Below are 17,785 nucleotides of genomic sequence, written 5' to 3'. Positions count from 1 at the left end.
GGCAGGGATCTTCATGGCTGGAACTCAGCCCGGTTCAAACTCTACAGCTGCGGCATCGATCACATCCGGATTAGGAGCAGCCAGGGCAGGCGGCCCCGTGCGCCCACCGGCTCAGGTGCTGATGGATCTCATGGACAAGCTTACGGCCCTGTTAATCGCCACGGTTATTCCTGCAGACAAAGATGAGCATGACGCAGTGGTAGCACAGGACAGGTGCATGAAGAGATAGCTCAGGCCAAGGAGGCCTTGGCAGCTGAGGATACTTGACTAGCTACAGAGCGGGCGGCTCTCGACGCCCGGGCACAGTGCTTGCAGTCAGAAGCTTACCAGCTCACGATGAGCTTAAACGCATCCAATGAGGTAATGAGGAGGAGACATCAGAAAACTCAGTCTCGTTTACCCTCGAATTACGACCCTCGGGTACTTTTTGCTACACCCGGAGCCGGCCCAAGTAACCCGCCAAAGGCCAATCAGTTTATGATAGCCGGAACAGGAGGGCCGACTCAGCCTCGGGAGATGGCACCACCTCACGTGAGCATGCCACCGCCGCGTTATGTGCCGGTTCCACCGGGTCACTTTTCCAACCCCATGGAGAATTTAATAACAGCTTCAGCGCGTTTGGCGGCTCTTCCTATGGAGGGTGATGACCCGACGACAGTAGAGATCCCGAGAGTCAGAGAGCTCCTCCAGACGGCTTTAGCTCAGCAGGAGACCTATTCTTACAGCCGGGACAGGATTCATTCAACTCCCCCGCCCTGGGTAGCACCACCTCGCCAGAACCAGAGCCCGAGTTACAGCAGACACATGGAGTCGGAAGCTTTATCAAGCAACGCCCAACGCCGTAACCAGCCCGGTGGCTATAACCCGGTGCAAGATCGAATACGTCAGGAGAACGAGCAGGCGGCTCAGGCGGCAGCTCAACAGATGGCACATCAAGATTTCCCAGAGTATCCCACAACTTCCGTTGAGGTAGGAGTAGCCACTAGAATCGGTGGTGTTCCTTGTCTGGTTCCGGCTCTACGGAACGTGCGGTTGCCCAAAGATTTCAAGGGACCTCGAAAGGTGCCGAATTACACGTCCGACTTGCATCCCGGAGCATGGATTGAGAGTTATGAGATGGCCATGGAGCTGTTGGAGGTTAGAGACGCAGCGATGGCTAAATATTTCACCATGATGCTAGATGGAACGGCCCGGTCTTGGTTAAAAGACCTGCCACCCAATTCCATTGGTTCATGGGGCGAGTTAAAGGCCCGGTTCATCCAGAACTTCAAGGACACCTGTAAGCAATCTATGTCGATTGTGGACTTGACGGATTGCAAGCAAGAGGAAGGAGAGTCCACCACCCATTGGGTACGCCGGGTCAAGGAGATCATTCATTCCTCCGATAAAATGGATGTCGGCTCTGCAGTCCTTATGCTGGAGAAAAATTGCCGCTTTGAGCCGCTGAGACAGAAACTGGGGCGCTTTAAACGTGACCTCACGGATATGGGTACGCTGATGGCGGCTTTAGTCAAATATGCCGATTTTGATAGTACCAAGGATCCCGCGTCTGACGATGAGAAGACAGGGAAGGGAAAAAGGAACGGCAATGGAAAGGGTCAGCAGCATAACCCGGGGAATCAAGGCGGTAATAAGCGTAAAGCGGAGGGTAACCCGGAGTTCGTGGCCAATGCCAACGCACGAGGTAACAATAAGAGATATAAGGGTAAGCCGCCTCGGTCCGGTGGGTCAGGCCCATCTCTTGAGCAGCTACTCAATGAGCCCTGCCCAAAACACGGCACCCGGGAGCACCCCGCCACACACCTATGGAAGGATTGTGAGATCATGAAGGCATTTAAAAATTCCAACACCTTCGATGGCAGTCAAGGATTTGGCGGCGGCTCAGGGGCTGGCGGCTTTCATGGCCCGGGCGGTGGCTCAAATTCCGGCTTTCAGGGGAACCCAGGTGGTAATAATCAGCAGCAGTCTGGTCAAGGAGGGCAGCAGCAGCAGCAGTCGGGCTACCAAAGCCATCCAAAGCAGTTGAGTGGTGGACAATATCACGTGTTTACCACTAGCTTGTGCAAACATGACCAAAAGGTTCATAAGAGGGCCGTAAATTCTGTTGAGCCGGCAATTCCTCGTTATTTGAGGTGGTCAGAGCAGCCAATTATATGGAGCAGAGAGGATCACCATCTGCAGGTCGATAATCCGGGTCAGTTAGCCTTGGTGGTGGCACCCCGGGTTGGTGGATATAAGTTCACTAAGGTACTCATGGACGGCGGTAGCAGTATCAATATCCTCTAATACGAGACCTTTCAGCGCATGGGGTTGACTGAGAAGAATTTGAGAACATCCAACACTGTTTTCCATGGGGTGGTTCCGAGTAAATCGGCTTACCCAGTTGGCAAGATTGAGCTGGAGGTGGCCTTCGGAGACGAACATGATTCCAGGGCTGAGAAGTTAACGTTTGAGGTGGTCAAAATCAGGAGCCCATATCATGCTCTGTTTGGGTGGCCGGCTTACGCCAAGTTCATGGCCCGGCTGTGTTATGTTTATTTGCAGCTCAAGATGCTGGGTCACAAGGGCACCATCACTGTGCATGGAAGTCGGAAGGTGGCCCTGGAATGTGAAGAAGGTGACGCGGCTTATGCTGAGTCGGCCTGTGCGACCGAAGGGCTCAAATTTTATCAAGACAATGTTGACCCGGCGGACATGACCTCCCTCAATAAACCAACTACTGAGCATGACCCGGCGTTGAAGTTTAAATCGGCCACTGAGACAAAGCTTGTTGACTTTACCCCAGGAGATGCCTCTAAACAGTTCAGCATCAGTGCCAATTTGGATCCTAAATAGGAAAGCGCGCTCATCGAGTTCATCCGTGAGAACCGAGACATCTTTGCATGGAAACCTTCTGACATGTCGGGTGTACCGAGGGAACTCGCTGAGCACACTCTCAATATTGATCCAAAGTATAAGCCGGTCAGGCAGTTTCTCCGACGGTTCAACGAGGAGAGACGAAAGGCTATTGGGGAAGAGGTGGCACGACTCTTAGCGGCCGGGTTTATTGTGGAAGTTTTTCACCCAGAGTGGTTGGCTAACCCGGTGCTTGTCCTCAAGAAGAACGACACTTGGCGGATGTGTGTGGATTACACAGATTTAAACAAAGCTTGTCCGGCTGATCCCTTTGCCCTCCCCCGTATTGATTAGATTATTGATGCTACGGCGGGTTGTGAACGTTTGAGTTTCTTGGATGCTTACTCTGGTTATCATCAGATCAAAATGGCAGTTAAGGACCAGGAGAAGACGGCTTTCATCACTCCGTTTGGAGCCTTCTGCTATGTATCTATGCCATTTGGACTCAAAAGTGCCGAGGCGACTTATCAGCGGTGTGTGCAGAACTGTTTGCACGATCAAATTGGGCGTAATGTTCATGCTTATGTGGATGACATTGTGGTGAAGTCCAGAGAAAAGGAAACCTCGATATCTGATTTAAAAGAGACCTTTGATAATCTCCGGGTTTATAAGATGATGCTTAATCCGGCCAAGTGCGTATTTGGTGTACCTACAGGCAAGCTTTTGGGTTTTCTGGTATCAAATAGAGGCATTGAAGCTAACCCGGAGAAGATTAAGGCAATTACCTCTCTGGCTAAACCGGCGTGCATCAATGATGTTGAGCGATTGGCGGGTCGCGTCGCTGCTTTAAGCCGGTTCATAAGCCGGTTAGGTGAGAAGGCCCTACCGTTGTATCAAATGATGAAGAAGGCAGACACTTTTGTCTAGAGCGATGTCGCTGATGCTGCTTTTGAGGACTTGAAAAGACAATTGTCTGAACCACCGGTTCTCGCGGCTCCAATTGATAAAGAGCCTTTGTTGTTATATGTGACTGCCAATTCACGAGCCGTCAGTGTGGCCATTTTGGTGGAGCGTAAGGAGGATGGCAAGGAGTATCCGGTTCAGCGGTCGGTTTATTATGTCAGTGAGGTACTCATTGAGTCTAAGCAAAGATATCCACATTGGTAGAAACTCGTTTACGGAGTGTTTATGGCCAACCGGAAGTTAAAGCAGTACTTTCAAAGTCATCCTATAACTGTGGTAAGTTCTGCCCCTTCGGGAGACATCATCCAGAATAGGGAGGCCATAGGACGAGTCGCCAAGTGGGCTATTGAGCTTGGACCTCATGGTTTGAAGTACATGCCTCGGACTGCTATTAAGTCTCAGGCCTTGGTGGACTTTATCAATGATTGGACAGAGTTGCAGGCACCTAAGGAGAAGCCAGATAACACATATTGGACTATCCACTTTGACGGGTCCAGGCAGCTAGAAGGCTCGGGGGCTGGAGTGGTCTTAGCTTCCCCTTGAGGTGACAAATTTCATTATGTCCTCCGGCTTATGTTCCCATGTACTAACAATGCAGCTGAGTACGAGGCCTTACTTCATGGTCTTCGGATGGCCAAGGAGATGAGCTTAAGCCGGGTAAGGTGCCTGGGTGACTCAGATCTCGTCGCTCAGCAGGTGTCAGGCAAGTGGGATTCCAAGGATCCTCTCATGGCGGCTTATCGACGTGAAATAGATGTTGTGGCTGGACATTTCAAGGGTTATCAAGTGGAGCACATTGATCGAAGGAAGAACGAGGCGGCTGATGCTTTAAGCCGGCTCGGATCTCAACGTAAGCCGGTGCCACCTAACACCTTTCTTGATGTTTTGCATAACCCTTCTGTCAAGGTGCCTACCGAGGAAGAACTAGCGGTGCCAGACCCGGAGGCACAACTGGTGGCGGCTCTTCATGTCATCCCGGATTGGACAGTGCCTTATTTGGCTTACATGACCCGGGGTGAGTTACCTGAGGATGATACCTTGGCAAGACAAATTATCAGGTGTTCCAAGTCCATAACGATTGTTAATGGCGAGTTACACCATCTAAGTGTCACTGGGGCGTTTCAACGCTGTGTGTCGCCTATAGAAGGCCAAGAAATACTCCGTGAGATCCATGAAGGGGATTGTGGCCATCATGCCGGGTCAAAATCTCTCGTAGCCAAAGCTTTCCGTCATGGTTTCTATTGGCTGACGGCTCATGCTGATGCGGAGGATTTGGTCAGCAAATGTGATGGTTGTCAAAAGTTCTCACGACGAGCTCATGTGCCGGCTCAAGAATTGAGGATGATCCTAATCACTTGGCCGTTCGCGGTCTGGGGGCTTGACATGGTTGGACCTTTCAAAAGGTCTAAGGATAAAAAGACACATCTGCTGGTGGCAGTGGACAAGTTTACCAACTGGGTTGAGGCAGAGCCGGTCAGTAAGTGTGACGCAGCCACGGTGGTTCAGTTCATGAAAAAGGTGATTTTTCGTTTTGGCTTCCCACATAGCATCATAACTGACAATGGCACTAATCTCTCTAAAGGTGCCATGGAAGAGTTCTGTCAAAGAGAACATATCCGGCTTGACGTTTCGGCTGTTGCTCATCCCCAGTCCAATGGTCAGGCAGAAAGAGCTAATCAAGAGATCCCTAGAGGCATCAAGCCCCGGCTTTTAGTCCCTTTATAGCGGACTCCGGGTTGTTGGGTAGAGGAGTTACCCTCCGTGTTATGGAGCATCAACACTACGCCTAACAGATCTATGGGATATACACCTTTCTTCATGGTCTATGGAGCAGAGGCAGTTCTGCCAAGTGACATATGACATGACTCGCCCCGTGTGGTGGCTTATGTTGAGGCGGATAACGAAAAGGCTCGACAGGAGGCACTTGACCTATTGTATGAGGAGCGAGACTTGGCAATAGCCTGCTCGGCAATTTACCAGCAGGACCTGCGCCGCTATCACAGCCACCGGGTTAGGAGCAGAGCTTTTCAGGAAGGCGACTTGGTGCTCCGGCTCATCCAGGATCAATCTGGCATGCACAAGCTATCTCCGCCTTGTGAAGGACCCTTTGTGGTCAGCAAGAATCTAAACAACGGGTCATACTACCTCATTGATGTTCAAGAGCACAAAGACTCACGTAAATCAGTGGAGGAGACTCGCCGGCCATGGAATATTGCTCATCTACGGCCCTACTATACTTAAAAGCCTTCGGCTCTTAAGATGTATATACGTTTGATGATGTACATATTATATAAAGTAATAAGGCAGGACCTCTGTCCTTTTTTCCATAAAGATTGTGTTTATGTCTTCTTTATCAGGTGATGGACACTGCCAACAGGGACCGGATCATATTTGAATCCGGCTTTCCCTTTGGTCCGGCTTATGATCATATCTGAATCTAGCTGTGGTCACTTGGGGGCTTCCTGTTCAAACATAGGTCGTATTCGAACCAAAGAGAACATAGCTGTCGATACCCACTTGATCGGCATACTACCAAACCTACTTGGGTGCTTCTTGATCATATTTGAATCATAGCTTAACCCCTTTAGGTCTGACATGGATCGTATTCGAATCAGCGTCATTAAACAACTTTTATGGTCACTTGGGGGCTTCTGTTCAAACATAGGCCGTATTCGAACCAAAGAGAACATAGCTGTCGATACCCACTTGATCGGCATCGCCAAAGCCACTGGGGGCTATATGATCGTATCCGAATCTTAGCTTAACCCCTTTGGGACGGTTCTCTGATCGTATTCGAATCAGGAGCCTGTGAGCATTGCTTCAACTATATTTGAACATTCTTGAGGAGATGAGTCTTGGTTCTTCCGGTTCAGTATTGACTACCCCAAGTCCTACAAGTGCCAGGTACATATGAACCGGGAAGGTTACCAAAGGATTCGCAGGTATGATATTATGATTATAAGTAATCCTAAATCGGCCTGTATATGACGTTTTTGTGCTACGTTCCGGGTTATCAAATACTTTATAAACCCCTGGCGTAGTAAACCGCCCAAGAGAGTTTGTTTGTTTTGTGTGTAGAGTAAGGCAAGGAAAATTTAACTTCAAGGAGACAAAATGGTCAACATAAGCTAGGGATATAGGCTAATGGCGGCTTATGAAATCGTTAAACATGCACGAAGGCATGACAAACATTGAGAGGTTTTTCTTATCCTGTTACAAGACTCCCTGAGTCTGAATAAGTGGAGCATTGTTTTTTGCAAGACACCTGGCGATTCACTCCTTCAGCGGACTTGAAGTCTCCGGGTTATCTTTCTCCGCTTCTCCATCGGCTGTTTTGTCCTGGAAAGTTGATGAGGTCCAGTCAATGGCGCTCAAAGCTTCAAACTCAGCTTCATCATCTATTAAACCGGCTTGGTCCACTTCCGTGGCAAAAGTATGCTTATGAATTGGAGGGATCAGGCTGATTTGATCATATGGAGCGTTTGGGATTCTCCGGTTTTCACTGTCATAAGCCGGTGCATACTTGCTAAGATCTGTGTCATTTCCAATAAGGGTCGCCACGGGACATATGGCTTTGACATAGGCGTTGAAGTCATGGTCATCAAAGGCAGTGCCATCCTCCTTCAGACTTGGGTATCCAATGGCAAGGTCGGCCGGGTCTAGTTCTGGGAGCCATGCTTTAGCCCGACTCAATGCGGCTACGGCTCCGGCTCTTGAGGACGCCCGCCTTAAATCTTGGATCCGCTGAGGAAGAAAAGAGAGGCTCTTCAATATGTCTTACAGAAGGCGTGGATGTGGAGTTGATAAAGCTAAAATGGCCAAGGCACGTTGTGACCCGGAGTACAGCTGCTCCACAAGGGTGTAAACCGCCTTGAGCTTGATCAGCATGTTTTGCTTGAGGCTGGTACTCCTGGGGCCTGTATGGTCACAAGCATAACAATAAGCCGGAGATAATCATCACAATAAATCTTGGAAGATTACAATGTTTAAAGGTTTTTTTAGAGTGACTTACTGAAGATGGCTGAGACCATTTGGGATATCTGCTGCTTTAAGTCGGATAGTTCGGTTGTTGCCACTGCAAGAGATGCTTCTGCCGTCTCGGCCCGAGTCACTAATGAAGCCCTCTCATCAACCCAAGCTTTTTTCTCCGACTCAAATTTTTTCTTCAATTTCTCTTGTTTAGAGATGCTGAATTCAAACTTGGAGTTTGCTTTTTGAGTTTCAAGCTCTTGAAGCTTCAGCTGGCTCTTCAGGTCAGCAATCTCTGATTCAAATTGACTTATGGTGGCCTGTATTGGCATGAGGTTATGGTAAGGATCATGATAAGGTTGATGGGGAACGTAGCAGAAATTCAAAATTTTCCTACGCATCACCAAGATCTATCTATGGAGAAACCAGCTACGAGTAGAAGGAGAGTGCATCTACATACCCTTGTAGATCGCTAAGCGGAAGCGTTCAAGTGAACGGGGTTGATGGAGTCGTACTCGTCGTGATTCAAATCACCGATGATCAAGTGCCGAACGTACGGCACCTCCGCGTTCAACACACGTACAGCTCGACGATGTCTCCCACGCCTTGATCCAGCAAGGAGAGAGGGAGAGGTTGAGGAAGACTCCATCCAGCAGCAGCACAACGGCGTGGTGGTGATGGAGGAGCGTGGCAATCCTGCAGGGCTTCGCCAAGCACCTACGGGAGAGGAGGAGGTGTCACGGGAGGGAGGGAGGCGCCAAGGGCTCAGGTATGGATGCCCTCCCTCCCCTCCACTATATATAGGGGCAGGGGAGAGGGGGAAGGCGCAGCCTTTCCCCTTCCTCCAAGGAAGGGGTGCGGCTAAGAGGGGGGGAGGAGTCCATCCTCCCCAAGGCACCTCGGAGGTGCCTTCCCCCTTGAGGACTCTTCCCTCTAGGGTTCCCTAGGCGCATGGGCCTCTTGGGGCTGGTGCCCTTGGCCCATGTAGGCCAAGGCGCACACCCTACAGCCCATGTGGCCCCCCGGGGCAGGTGGCCCCACCCGTTGGGCCCCCGGGACCCTTCCGGTGGTCCTGGTACAATACCGATGACCCCGAAACTTGTCCCGATGGCTGAAACAGGACTTCCTATATATAAATCTTTACCTCCGGACCATTCCGGAACTCCTCGTGACGTCCGGGATCTCATCCGGGACTCCGAAAAACATTTGGTAACCACATACAAGCTTCCTTTATAACCCTAGCGTCATCGAACCTTAAGTGTGTAGACCCTACGGGTTCGGGAGACATGCAGACATGACCGAGACGTTCTCCGGTCAATAACCAACAGCGGGATCTGGATACCCATGTTGGCTCCCACATGTTCCACGATGATCTCATCGGATGAACCACGATGTCAAGGACTCAATCGATCCCGTATACAATTCCCTTTGTCTAGCGGTATTTTACTTGCCCGAGATTCGATCGTCGGTATACTGATACCTTGTTCAATCTCGTTACCGGCAAGTCTCTTTACTCGTTCCGTAACACATCATCCCGTGATCAACCCCTTGGTCACATTGTGCACATTATGATGATGTCCTACCGAGTGGGCCCAGATATACCTCTCCGTTTACACGGAGTGACAAATCCCAGTCTCGATTCGTGCCAACCCAACAGACACTTTCGGAGATACCTGTAATGCACCTTTATAGCCACCCAGTTACGTTGTGACGTTTGGTACACCCAAAGCATTCCTACGGTATCCGGGAGTTACACAATCTCATGGTCTAAGGAAAAGATACTTGACATTAGAAAAGCTTTAGCATACGAACTACACGATCTTTGTGCTAGGCTTAGGATTGGGTCTTGTCCATCACATCATTCTCCTAATGATGTGATACCGTTATCAACGACATCCAATGTCCATAGCCAGGAAACCATGACTATCTGTTGATCACAACGAGCTAGTCAACTAGAGGCTCACTAGGGACATATTGTGGTCTATGTATTCACACGTGTATTACGATTTCCGGATAATACAGTTATAGCATGAATAAAAGACTATTATCATGAACAAAGAAATATAATAATAACACTTTTATTATTTCCTCTAGGGCATATTTCCAACAGTCTCCCACTTGCACTAGAGTCAATAATCTAGTTCACATCACCATGTGATTAACACTGACAGGTCACATCACCATGTGACCAACATCCAAAGAGTTTACTAGTGTCACTAAACTAGTTCACATCATCATGTGATCAAGACTCAATGAGATCTGGGGTTTGGTCATGTTCTGCTTGTGAGAGAGGTTTTAGTCAACGGGTCTGAACCTTTCAGATCCGTGTGTGCTTTACAAATCTCTATGTCATCTCCTAGATGTAGCTCCCACGTTCTATTTGGAGCTATTCCAAATAACTGTTCTACTTGGAGCTATTCTAAATTGTTGCCCCATTATACGTATCCGGTATCTCTACTCAGAGCTATCCGGATAGGTGTTAAGCTTGCATCGACGTAACCCTTTACGACGAACTCTTTTACCACCTCCATAATCGAGAAAATTCCTTAGTCCACTAGTTACTAAGGATAACTTTGACCGCTGTCCTGTGATCCATTCTTGGATCACTCTTGTACCCCTTGACTGACTCATGGCAAGGCACACTTCAGGTGCGGTACACAGCATAGCATACTGAAGAGCCTACGTCTAAAGCATAGGGGGCGACCTTCGTCCTTTCTCTCTTTTCTGCCGAGGTCGAGCTTTAAGTCTTAACTTCGTACCTTACAATTCAGGCAAGAACTTCTTCTTTGACTGATCCATCTTGAACACCTTCAAGATCATGTCAAGGTATGTGCTCATTTGAAAGTATTATTAAGCATTTTGATCTATCCTTATAGATCTTGATGCTCAATGTTCAAGTAGCTTAATCCAGGCTTTCCATTGAAAAACACTTTCAAAAATAACCCTATATGCTTTCCAGAAATTCTACATCATTTCTGATCATCAATATGTCAACAACATATACTCATCAGAAATTCTATAGTGCTCCCACTCACTTCTTTGGAAATACAAGTTTTTCATAAAACTTTGTACAAACCCAAAATCTTTGATCATCATCAAAGCATACATTCCAACTCCGAGATGCTCACTCCAGTCCTTAGAAGGATTGCTGGAGCTTTGCATACTTATTAGCATCTTTCGGGATTGACAAAACCTTCCGGTTGTATCACATACAACCTTTCCTCAGAAAAATCATCGAGGAAACAATGTTTTGACATCCTATCTGCAAGATTTCATAAATAATGCAGTAATCGCTAATATAACTCCAACAGACTCTTAGCATCGCTACGAGTGAGAAAATCTCATCGTAGTCAACTCCTTGAACTTGTCAGAAAACATCTTAACGACAAGTCGATCTTTCTTAATGGTGACATTTACCATCATTGTCCGTCTTCCTTTTGAAATCCATCTGTACTCATACATGGATCCTCTCTCGGATTTTATGGCCTCAAGCCATTTATCGGAATCCGGGCCCACCATCGCTTCTCCATAGCTCGTAGGTTCATTGTTGTCTAGCAACATGGCTTCCAAGACAGGATTACCGTACCACTCTGAAGTAGCACGTATCCTTGTCACCCTACGAGGCACGGCAGTGATTTGATCCGAAACTTCATGATCAATATCATAAGCTTCCACTTCAATTGGTGTAGGTGCCACGGGAACAACTTCCTGTGCCCTGCTACACACGGGTTGAAGTGATGGTTCAATAACCTCATCAAGTCTCCACCATCCTCCCACTCAACTCTTTCGAGAGAAACCTTTCCTCGAGAAAGGACCCGATTGTAGAAACAATTCATATTGCTTTCGGATCTGAATTAGGAGGTATACCCAACTGTTTTGGGTTTCCTATGAAGATGCATTTTATCCGCTTTGGGTTCGAGCTTATCAACCTGAAACTTTTTCATATAAGCGTCGCAGCCCCAAACTTTTAAGAAACGACAACTTAGGTTTCTCTAAACCATAATTCATACGGTGTCATCTCATCGGAATTACGTGGTGCCCTATTTAAAGTGAATGTGGTTGTCTCTAATGCCTAACCCATGAACGATAGTGGTAATTCGATAAGAGACATCATGGTACGCACCATATCCAATAGGGTGCAACTATGATGTTCGGACACACCATCACACTATGGTGTTCCAGGCGGTATTAATTGCGAAACAATTTCCACAATGTCTTAATTGTGTGCCAAAACTCGTAACTCAGATATTCATCTCTATGATCATATCATAGACATTTTATCCTCTTGTCACAATGATCTTCTACTTCACTCTGAAATTACTTGAACCATTCAATAATTTAGACTTGTGTTTCATCAAGTAAATATTCTCAACATCTACTCGAATCATCTGTGAAGCAAGATCATAACGATATTCACTGCATGCCTCATCACTCATTGGATTGGACACATCAAAATGTGTTACTTCCAACAAGTTGCTATCTTGTTCCATCTTACTGAAACCGAGGCTTTTCAGTCATCTTGCCTATGTGGTATGATTTGCATGTCTCAAGTGATTCAAAATCAAGTGAGTTCAAACGGTCCATTAGCATGGAGTTTCTTCATGCATATACACCAATAGACATGGTTCGCATGTCTCACATTTTTCAAAAACGAGTGAGTCCAAAGATCCATCAACATGGAGCTTCTTCATGCGTTTTATACCAATATGACTTACATGGCAGTGCCACAAGCAAGTGGTACTATCATTACTATCTTATTTCTTTTGGCATGAAAATGTGTATCACTACGATCAAGATTCAATAAACCATTCCTATAGGTGCAAGAGCACTTATTCAGGTTTAATACTAATCTTGATGGTAGAGGGAGCGTGCGATGTTAGATCACATCAAACTTGGAAACACTTCCAACACATATCGTCAGCTCACCTTTAGCTAGTCTCCGTTTCATTCCGTAGCTTTTATTTCGAGTTACTAACACTTAGCAACCGAACCGGTATCTAATACCCTGGTGCTACTAGGAGTACTAGTAAAGTACACATTAACATAATGTATATCCAATATACTTCTATCGACCTTGCCAGCCTTCTCATCCACCAAGTATCTAGGGTAATCTTGCTCCAGTGGTTGTTCCCCTTATTACAGAAGCACTTAGTCTCGGGTTTGGGTTCAATCTCGGGTTTCTTCATTGGTGCAGCAGCTGATTTGCCGTTTCATGAAGTATCCCTTCGTTCCCTTGCCCTTCTTGAAACTAGTGGTTTCATCAACCATCAACAATTGATGCTCCTTCTTGATTTCTACTTTCGCGATGTCAAACAACGCGAATACCTCAAGGATCATCATCTCTATCCTTGATATGTTATAGTTCATCACGAAGCTCTAGCAGCTTGGTGGCAATGACTTTTGGGGAAACATCACTATCTCATCTGGAAGATCAACTCCCACTCGATTCAAGTGATTGTTGCACTCAGACAATTTGAGCACAAGCTCAACGATTGAGCTTTTCTCCCTTAGTTTGCAGGCTAAGAAAATCGTCGGAGGTTTTATACCTCTTGACATGGGCATGAGCCTGAAATCCCAATTCCAGCCCTCGAAACATCTCATATGTTCCGCGATGTTTCGAAAAACATCTTTGGTGCCTCTACTTAAACCATTTAACTGAACTATCACGTAGTTATCAAAACGTGTATGTCCGATGTTCGCAACATCCACAAACGACGTTTGGGGTTCAGCACACTAAGCGGTGCATTAAGGACATAAGCTTTCTACTGATCGCATAATCGCTACTGTCAACTTTCAACTATATTTTCTCTAGGAACATATCTAAAACAGTAGAACTAAAGCGCGAGCTACGACATAATTTGCAAAAAGGTCTTTTGACTATTTTCAAGATAATTAAGTTCATCTTATGAACTCCCACTTAGATAGACATCCCTCTGGTCATCTAAGTGATCACATGATCCGAGTCAACTAGGCCGTGCCCGATCATCACGTGAGACGGACTAGTCATCATCGGTGAACATCTTTATGTTGATCGTATCTACCATACGACTCATGCTCGACCTTTCGGTCTCCGTGTTCCGAGTCCATGTCTGTACATGCTAGGCTCGTCAAGTTAACCCTAAGTGTTTTCGCTGTGTAAAACTGTCTTACACCCGTTGTATGTGAACGTAAGAATCCATCACACCCGATCATCACGTGGTGCTTAGAAGCGACGAACTGTAGCAACGGTGCACAGTTAGGGGAGAACACTTCTTGAAATTTTGTAAGGGATCATCTTATTTACTACCGTCGTCCTAAGTAAACAAGATGCATAAACATGATAAACATCACATGCAATCAAATAGTGACATGATATGGCCAATATCATTTTGCTCCTTTTGATCTTCAACTTCGGGGCTCCATGATCATCTTGTCACCGGCATGACACCATGATCTCCATCATCATGATCTCCATCATCGTGTCTTCATGAAGTTGTCACGCCAACGACTACTTCTACTTCTATGACTAACGCGTTTAGCAATAAAGTAAAGTAGTTTACATGGCGTTCTTCAATGACACGCAGGTCATACAATAAATAAAGACAACTCCTATGGCTCCTGCCGGTTGTCATACTCATCGACATGCAAGTCGTGAATCCTATTACAAGAACATGATCAATCTCATACATCACATATATCATTCATCACATCCTTCTTGGCCATATCACATCACATAGCATACCCTGCAAAAACAAGTTAGACGTCCTCTAATTGTTGTTGCATGTTTTACGTGGCTGCTATGGGTTTCTAGCAAGAACGTTTCTTACCTACGCAAGACCACAACGTGATATGCCAATTGCTATTTACCCTTCATAAGGACCCTTTTCATCGAATCCGTTCCGACTAAAGTGGGAGAGACTGGCACCCGCTAGCCACCTTATGCACCAAGTGCATGTCAATCGGTGGAACCTGTCTCACGTAAGAGTACGTGTAAGGTCGGTCCGGGCCGCTTCATCCCACAATACCGTCGAAACAAGATTGGACTAGTAACGGTAAGCATATTGAACAACATCAACGCCCACAACTACTTTGTGTTCTACTCGTGCAAAGAATCTACGCAATAGACCTAGCTCATGATGCCACTGATGGGGAACATAGCAGAAATTCAAAATTTTCCTACGCATCACCAAGATCTATCTATGGAGAAACCAGCTACGAGTAGAAGGAGAGTGCATCTACATACCCTTGTAGATCGCTAAGCGGAAGCGTTCAAGTGAACGGGGTTGATGGAGTCGTACTCGTCGTGATTCAAATCACCGATGATCAAGTGCCGAACGTACGGCACCTCCGCGTTCAACACACGTACAGCTCGACGATGTCTCCCACGCCTTGATCCAGCAAGGAGAGAGGGAGAGGTTGAGGAAGACTCCATCCAGCAGCAGCACAACGGCGTGGTGGTGATGGAGGAGCGTGGCAATCCTGCAGGGCTTCGCCAAGCACCTACGGGAGAGGAGGAGGTGTCACGGGAGGGAGGGAGGCGCCAAGGGCTCAGGTATGGATGCCCTCCCTCCCCTCCACTATATATAGGGGCAGGGGAGAGGGGGAAGGCGCAGCCTTTCCCCTTCCTCCAAGGAAGGGGTGCGGCTAAGAGGGGGGGAGGAGTCCATCCTCCCCAAGGCACCTCGGAGGTGCCTTCCCCCTTGAGGACTCTTCCCTCTAGGGTTCCCTAGGCGCATGGGCCTCTTGGGGCTGGTGCCCTTGGCCCATGTAGGCCAAGGCGCACCCCCTACAGCCCATGTGGCCCCCCGGGGCAGGTGGCCCCACCCGGTGGGCCCCCGGGACCCTTCCGGTGGTCCCGGTACAATACCGATGACCCCGAAACTTGTCCCGATGGCTGAAACAGGACTTCCTATATATAAATCTTTACCTCCGGACCATTCCGGAACTCCTCGTGACGTCCGGGATCTCATCCGGGACTCCGAACAACATTCGGTAACCACATACAAGCTTCCTTTATAACCCTAGCGTCATCGAACCTTAAGTGTGTAGACCCTACGGGTTCGGGAGACATGCAGACATGACCGAGACGTTTTCCGGTCAATAACCAACAGCGGGATCTGGATACCCATGTTGGCTCCCACATGTTCCATGATGATCTCATTGGATGAACCACGATGTCAAGGACTCAATCGATCCCGTATACAATTCCCTTTGTCTAGCGGTATTTTACTTGCCCGAGATTCGATCGTCGGTATACTGATACCTTGTTCAATCTCGTTACCGGCAAGTCTCTTTACTCGTTCCGTAACACATCATCCCGTGATCAACCCCTTGGTCACATTGTGCACATTATGATGATGTCCTACCGAGTGGGCCCAGATATACCTCTCCGTTTACACGGAGTGAAAAATCCCAGTCTCGATTCGTGCCAACCCAACAGACACTTTCGGAGATACCTGTAATGCACCTTTATAGCCACCCAGCTATGTTGTGACGTTTGGTACACCCAAAGCATTCCTACGGTATCCGGGAGTTACACAATCTCATGGTCTAAGGAAAAGATACTTGACATTAGAAAAGCTTTAGCATACGAACTACACGATCTTTGTGCTAGGCTTAGGATTGGGTCTTGTCCATGACATCATTCTCCTAATGATGTGATCCCGTTATCAACGACATCCAATGTCCATAGCTAGGAAACCATGACTATCTGTTGATCACAACGAGCTAGTTAACTAGAGGCTCACTAGGGACATATTGTGGTCTATGTATTCACACGTGTATTACGATTTCCGGATAATACAGTTATAGCATGAATAAAAGACTATTATCATGAACAAAGAAATATAATAATAACACTTTTATTATTTCCTCTAGGGCATATTTCCAACAAAGGTAACATTCAAGTCCCAAGTACTTTACAAGTAAAGATATTTGGCACTTGGGGGCTAATGTATGCTCAAAGAATTTTTTAACTTATTTACTGAGTCATACATATTAAGTCTCAAGCATTTCACAAGTAAAGATACTTGACACTTGGGGACTAATGTGTCAATTCAATGAATCATGCTATCGCCGGGTTAAAAGTATTCACTTTAAACCGGACAAACTAACAGTAAGTACATTTCTAAGTCTATAGCATATTCATTCATAAGCGATAGACTTGGGGGGCTGGTACAGTAAGTAAGGTTCAGGAAAAAGTTAAAGTTATACCTCAGATTTATGCTGTATTTGCTTCACCATGTCAATTTCCAGGTCACGGCTATTGTGCACTTGGTTCAGATAACCCGAGACTATATCACCAATGCTTAGGTGAGCATAATCAGTGATATCTTGTTTGGCTTTCCAACATTGAGTAAACTCCTCCTTGGCAGTGCATTGAGCAAGAACAGTAGGCTGGCCCGGTTCAACATATTGGCTTTTCAGAAACACAACTTCTGGATCAGTCGTCTTGACCGGGCTAGGAATTTCTGGGTTATCAGAATTGTGGACAACGTCTTCTGCAGGCGGGTCAGAGGTTGACACCGGAATATCAAGAGCCGGTTCAGGCGATGGCTGATGAGTGGAGCCGTCAGGAACGGATGAGTCAATTGCCGGTTCAGGGACCACCGGGTCTTGGGACGGCTTATTCTTCTTTGCCCTCTTGCTGGGCTTCACTTGTAGGGTGTCAATCAAAGTGGAAGGATGAGTATCAACGTATAAGTATGGAAAAACTTAAAGTAAGAAAGGTTGCATTACCCGGGAGTTGTTTTAAAAACCGGCATGTTTGATTGCATCGACTCGTCGGAAGACGGAGAAGCATCCTGATAATTGGAGTCAGATGAATTAAGAGGTTGGCGAATTAGACCTGGCAATGGAAAAGCAGAATGTAAATCGGAGGTAACCTCGGTTCGACGCTTCCTGGTTACATCAGGTAAGCCGGAGGAGAGTTCGGCGTCTTGAGTGGCCCGAGTTTGCCTCTGGTTCTCAAGCTGTTGTTGCTTCAAAAGAAATTGAGGATCTTGGTAAGCTAGAGGATGTGAAAATCTTACTTTCTAGG

This window comes from Triticum aestivum, chromosome 2B (genome assembly GCF_018294505.1).
Source record: "Triticum aestivum cultivar Chinese Spring chromosome 2B, IWGSC CS RefSeq v2.1, whole genome shotgun sequence".
NCBI classification, from domain to species: Eukaryota; Viridiplantae; Streptophyta; class Magnoliopsida; order Poales; family Poaceae; genus Triticum; species Triticum aestivum.
This window is presented reverse-complemented; position numbering follows the sequence as displayed.